The 6,476-nt window shown below is 48.7% G+C and overlaps 1 long non-coding RNA gene across 1 annotated transcript; it reads right to left on the reverse strand.

Annotated features, from left to right (window-relative positions):
• Positions 1–1,170: 1,170 nt before the first annotated feature.
• On the reverse strand, positions 1,171–6,242 carry LOC135970623 (uncharacterized). The gene is made up of 2 exons (XR_010586408.2): positions 1,505–6,242; positions 1,171–1,467 (listed from the first exon to the last, which is right to left on the reverse strand). It is a non-coding gene; the product is annotated as an uncharacterized lncRNA (long non-coding RNA).
• Between the last annotated feature and the right edge of the window lie 234 nt (positions 6,243–6,476).

Consider the following 6,476-nt stretch of genomic DNA (forward strand, 5'->3'; position numbering starts at 1 on the left):
TGGATCTTGGTCTGGATCCTTTTTGACTCTGCAACAGCAAGCTGTAGAAGAGTCAATGCTGGCCGGGCACAGTGGCTCACGCCTGTAATCCCAGCCCTTTGGGAGGCCAAGGCCCGCAGATCACCTGAGGTCAGGAATTCGAGACTAGCCTGGCCAACATGACGAAACCCCGTCACTCCTAAAAATACAAAAATTAGCCAGGCATGGTGGCAGGCGCCTGTAGTCCCAGCTACTTGGGAGGCTGAGGCAGGAGAATTGCTTGAACCTATGAGGTGGGGGTTTCAGTGAGCCAATACCAAGCCACTACACTCCAGCCTGGGTGACAAGAGCAAGACTCCATCTCAAAAAAAAAAAAAAAAAAAAAAAAAAAAAAGGGAGAGCTTTGTTGGTTGACATTAATTTGCAAACCAGGAAGCGATGGTCTCCAGCTGGGACTGAAGGTGCTCTCTCTTCAAAGAAGGAAAGGGCAGGATGGGTGTTACGCTTCACAGGGTCTGTGTTACACAATAGAGTCATGCATATTCAGCAAGTCTGGGGCAAAATCGATACATATTTATGAGGGGAGCTCAGTGTGTGTGCAATAAGTAAACACATATGTAACATACATCCCATGTTCACTTTGTGGGAGGCCTAGATTAAAATGAGGTGGAATTGGGCTCTTTATGTCAAAGGTAACCTAGAGGACACAGACAGTTTGTGTGCAGTCTCTAGATCTGACTGCAACTGGCTGGAGGTGTGCAGTTGCTTGTCAGGAAAGAGCGTGTGTAAGATGGTCCTCTGTCCAGTCGAAGTTTTAGTGGTCTGGGTTGTAAATCAGAGTTAGGATAATTTGCTGGTTAGCTCCTATTGTTAGGGAGTTTATCAAGAGTGTGGTTTTTCCTGTAGGAATTTAAGAAGTTGCCATGGCTGCCAAACTTTGAGTCCACCTGTCGGTAAGTTTTGGCTCCTTAACCTTAGGGTCTGTCTTAGTTGATAAAGGAGTGTCTATTTTGCTGTTTTGTTTTGTTTTGTTTTCGAGATAGGGTCTTGCTCTGTCACCCATGCTGGACTGTAGTGGTGTGATCATGGCTCACTGCAGCCTTGACCTCCTGGGTTCAAGTGATCCTGTTGGAACCGAACTGTCGATTCCCTCCTGGGCAGGGGTCGCCACGAAGGATCACCGAAACGAGATTCACAGCAGAGAGTTATTTATTACTAGCGCGCTAGGGTCCCAAGCTCTAAGTTGGCCCTGGGACCCCGACTGCTTGTTACAGGCTGTTTATATAGGCAAACACAAGTTCAAACACAGCTTAGGGCGCGAAATTCAAACAAAGCTTTAGGCACGTGGTAATTGGGTCTGTCTATGGCCTGAGCAAGGTGTCTTGTTCTAATTGGTTAGAGCAGGACCTTATGAGGTTTTTTTCCTGGAGTTGTTGATTCCGGGAACTTTGAGGCAGGGTGGGACCCCCGGAATTGGCAGGGTGGGACCTCATGAGGTTGTTTCCCGGAATTGGCAGGGTGGGACCCTATCAGGGTGGGACCTTATCGAGGCAGGGTGGGACCCTATCCAGAGCCACCTGGTGTTAATTTTTTTTAAGTTCTTTTTTTTATGAGGCCTAGTTTCTAAGTTTTATGCGGCCTAGTTTCATTCCCTCCTCTTTTTGTGTCAGAGGCTCAATCTTGAGCCTCTTCTACAGTCCTGAGGGTCTGGTATTGTTGGGTCAGAACCATAGCATGTACTATGTTTAATCTATTTTTAATAAGGGTGAGTAAGCGGTTGAGTATGCATGGCCCGAAAGTCAGGATGAGCGTGAGCAGGATGAGGGGTCCTAAGATGGTGGAGATTAGGGTGCTAAGCCAAGGGGATTGGTTGTACCAATTTTTAAACTAACTTTGTTGAGATTTTCTCTCTTTTTTTCTCTTGTCTAATCTTTTTCTTAGTTTTGCCATAGAATCTTTAACTATTCCTGAATGATCTGCATAAAAACAACATTGCTCTTTCAGGGCTGCACAGAGCCCGCCCTCTTTCAGAAAGACAATTTCTAGTCCTTGTCGGTTTTGTAATACAACTTCAAACAGAGAAGTCAAGGACTCTTCAAGTTTTGTGATAGATTGTTCTATGGCTCTAAGGTCTTCATCTATGGCTACTCTAAGTTGTTGCAGATGATGGTTACCATGCACTAGGGCTGCTGTCCCGGTCTTAACTCTAGCCGCTACCTTAATTCCTAACATGTCGGCGAGGGTGAGGGAGATTAAGGGCGGGGAGGTGCTTTGAGGAGCTTTTAGTTGGGGCTTCTCTGATATGGAAACCGGGGGCTTCCTAGCTTCTAATAAAACCTGGTTTGGCCTTACTGCAACAGGGGCAGTGTCTGGATTGACTAATAGTCTGATTTGGAGGGGAATTTTAGGCGGGTTGTGCTGGTATAAATAGAGACCTTATATTAACCTTGTTGTTATCTATCTGTTATCAGATTTTGCCGCATCTTCAAACTTGATGCGAACCAGGTTGCAATTTTCCAAATATCGGGTTGTGGTACAGGGCTGGACAAAGGATATGGTTATATACCAAGGTTTTGTGGCCTATTTTTACTTTCTATTATTAGTAGTCACACAGGACCAGCTTTTGCAATACAAGTGAGTCAGATTTTCACAAGTTTTTCTTATTTGTCCTGTCCTGAATCCGGGATAGGCATAAAACCTGTTCTGGCTGATGGACACCTTTCTAGCCTGTCCTTTCCATTCTTGTCCATCCTGAGGAGTCCTTAATAGGACTCCTGTGGGACCAGTAAACCAAGGGCCTGTGTTTTTTATCTTTCCTGCTATTTTTTTTTTTTTTAGGTTGAAATAGAGGTCTGGAAACCAAGTCTTTATAGGAGCATTCTCGGAGGTCTTATTTAAGACCTCTTGATTATTAAAATTAATTATCTGTCAGGTCAGGCTAAATGGCTGGTGGGGGTTAGCGTCAAAAACTACACTAGAGACGGCGCAGGGAAGAAGGGCAAACAATAAGCAAGGAGTTAGATACGAGAGAGTCTTATCTTGAGCGGGTCCGCGGAGCGTCGGAGTTTCCATGTCTCAAGTGGTGTTGGTCCAGACGTCTCTGGAGCAGCCTTGGCGTGGGATGCGTGGATCCAAGTGGAGATTCCGTCAACCTTTATGGCTGTGGGCGTGGTCAGGAGAACAATGTAGGGTCCTTTCCACCGAGGCTCTAGTCCTTGAGTGCAGTGCCGTCTAACGTAGACAGAGTCTCCCACCTGGAAGGGGTGACTGGTCTGTGGATGTCCTGGTTGGTACAGTTCTGCCAAGTGGGCCCAGATTTGGGCCTGTACTGCCTGGAGTCCTTTTAGCCGAGCCTGTAGGTCAGTTTTAGGATCGGAGGGGGAGAAGGAGTTAAGCAAGGTTGACAAAGGGGGAGGTCCTCCGTAGAGGATTTCATATGGAGTGAGCCTAAAACGGTTAGGCGTATTTCGGGCCCTTAACAGAGCTAAGGATAGGAGGCGTCTCCAATCTTTTAAACCAGTCTCTAAGGTCAATTTAGTAAGGGTCTTTTTTATTGTTCTATTCATTCTTTTTACCTGTCCTGAGCTCTGGGGTCTATAGGCACAATGTAATTTCCAATTAATCCCCAATATCCTGGCGAGCCCCTGACTTACCTGAGAAACGGAGGCCGGCCCGTTATCTGACCTAATTACCTTAGGAAGTCTGAATCTAGGAAAGATTTCTTCCAGAATTTTCTTGGCTACTATGTGTGCCGTTTCTTGCCGGGTGGGGTAGGCTTCTACCCATCCTGAAAAGATATCTATAAACACTAGTAAGTACTTATATCCAGCATAGTGAGGTTTTACTTCAGTGAAGTCTATTTCCCAATAGACTCCTGGGCGATTACCACGAGTTTGTTTCCTTTCTGGCACTAGGGTAGCCCCAGCGTTTACCTGCTGACAGACCTTACAGGCAGATGTCACTTGTTCTACGAGGGTACTTGCCTTTGGGATTAGAAAGTCAGTTTTTTCAATCAGTAATTTTAGCTTTCGATTACTCAAGTGTGTCCAGGCATGCATCTGCTGGATCATTGCCAGGGCCTCCTTTTGGGGAAGGACTATTTTTCTTCCTTTTTCCCAGTTTTTAGTGTCTTTGTTTTCTATAGCCCCTATGGCTTTTGCTTCTTCCTGGTCTTCTGGGGTATAAGTATGTTCAATAGTTATGTGGCTGGTTTCGTCAGGTTCTGTGGCTAGGGTCAGTACTTCCGCCATGGCGGCTTGCCTGGCCACTTGGTCAGCCTGTCTGTTTCCTACTGCGACTGGATCCTGTCCTTTCTGATGCCCGGGGCAGTGAATTATAGCCACTTCTTGAGGAAGAAAAAGGGCTTTTAATAAGGCAATTATTTCAACTTTGTTCTTGATTTCCTTTCCTTCTGAGGTTAGGAGACCTCTTCTTTCATAGATACTTCCATGAGTATGAGCCGTTGCAAAGGCATACCGGCTATCAGTATAAATGTTAGCTTTCTTTCCCTTGGACAGCTCTAGGGCCTTGGTTAGTGCTATTAACTCAGCCTTCTGTGCAGACGTGCCAGGAGGTAGTGATTGTGCTTAAATGGTGTTGTGGCTATCTACTAACGCCGCTCCCGCCCTCCGGGTACCTGATTCAAGGTAACTGCTGCCGTCTGTGTACCAGGTGTGATCCGCGTCTGGGAGTTCTTGGTCTTTAAGGTCTTCCCGTGTTCTATGGGTCTCAGCCAGTACTTGCCGACAATTGTGTGGGCTTGGTTGGTCTTCTGGTACCGGCAGCAGCGTAGCAGGGTTTAGGGTGACCGGAGGGCCAAACTGGACGTGGTCCGTGTCCAGTAGGAGGGCCTGGTAGTGGGTTAGGCGTGCGTTGGTTATCCACCGGTCCGGGGGCTGCCGCACTATGGCCTCTAGAGCATGTGGGGTAATAGTTAGTGGCTGCCCAAGGGTTAACTTAGCAGAGTCCTTGACCAGCATAGCGGTGGCTGCCATGATGCGAAGACACGGGGGCCAGCCGGCCGCCTCCGCTTCTCTCCCTCTCTCCCTGGTCCTTTTTCTCTCACAACTGCCGCCAGGATTTTTGTTAAATGCTTATCCCTCACTCGGTCCTTACGATCCTCTCGCTCCATCTGTTCCTTCGCTAACCTGGCTTCCCTTTCCTCAGGGGTTTCTCTCTTATTATACACTTTTTCTGCCTCCTTAACCAATTCCTGTAATCCATAGGTTTGGATTCCATCTAGTCTTTGGAGTTTTCCTTTGATATCTAATGCAGCTTGGTCTATGAATGCCATAGCTACGGTAGCCTTATGTTCTAGGGCCTCTGGGTCTAATGGGGTATACATTTGGAACCCTTCCAGAAGCCTTTCCATGAAGGCTGCCGGGATTTCATCCCTTTCCTGAGTTATGGTCCTTACCTTGGCCAAATTTTGGGGGCGCTTTCCTGCCCCTTTGAGACCCGCCAACAGAGCCTGGCGATAGATTTGGAGACTCTCCTTACCTGGTGCCGTTTCATAGTCCCAGTCTGGGCGGGTGAGGGGAAATCCTTCGTCTATTTTATTGGGAAGTTGGGTTGGGAGGCCTCCTGGTCCTGGCACATTTTTCCGGGCCTCCAGGAGGACTCGCTGCCTTTCTTCAGTGGTTAGGAGGACCTGCAAGAGTTGCTGGCAATCATCCCAAGTGGGCTGGTGAGTGAGGAGAATGGATTTTATTAACGAGGTTAGGGCCTGGGGGTCTTGGGAAAAGGAAGGGTTATGGGTTTTCTAGTTGTAGAGGTCAGAGGCAGAGAAGGGCCAGTACTGGACCGTGCGATTGACGGTACGGAGGGGAAAAAGGGAGGATTGCCAAGTGGAAGGGCCATCTGGGTCCTCAGTCCGCCGCAAGCGGAGACGAGGAGGTGTCGGTGGCGGCGTCCGAGGGGTGAGTTTGGGCGGGGCTGGAGAAGGAGACGGGGTGGAGGGAGGGGCCGAGGGAGAAGTTGGAGAAAGGGTAGGGGCCGAGGCGGTAGAGGAAAGAGCTGGGGACAAGACAGGGGGCAAGGGTGAAGCGTAAGGTGGAGGTCTCAGAAGGGGGTTTTGAGGTGGAGGAGGCAGGGGGTCAAGAAGGAGGAGATCCCTCTGGGGTTCATCTGGGAGGACTGGCTTATGGGCGTCTGGTTTCCGATTTTTTTTTGGGGGGGCTTCTAAGGCAAGAAGGGTAGACTGGGGTGGGGAAGGGGAATGGAGGAAGGGTTTCACCCAAGAGGGAGGGTTTCGGACCAGATCCTCCCAAGTAATTATGTAGGCCACCTGGCCTGGGTGTCCGTGTGGCCCAGGATCCATCACTGTTGCTTTAACCTGTAAGATAATTGGGAGGTCAAATGTTCCGTCCTGGGGCCACCCAACATGGAGGGTAGGCCACTCGGACGAGCAGAATTTTCGCCATCGTCCCTTACGGGCTTCTATGGAGAGGTTGTGGGCTCGAGCCCGAACGTCAGGGAAGTGAGTCAGGGTCAGAGAC

Source organism: Macaca fascicularis, chromosome 1, assembly GCF_037993035.2.
Source record: "Macaca fascicularis isolate 582-1 chromosome 1, T2T-MFA8v1.1".
Taxonomy (NCBI): Eukaryota; Metazoa; Chordata; class Mammalia; order Primates; family Cercopithecidae; genus Macaca; species Macaca fascicularis.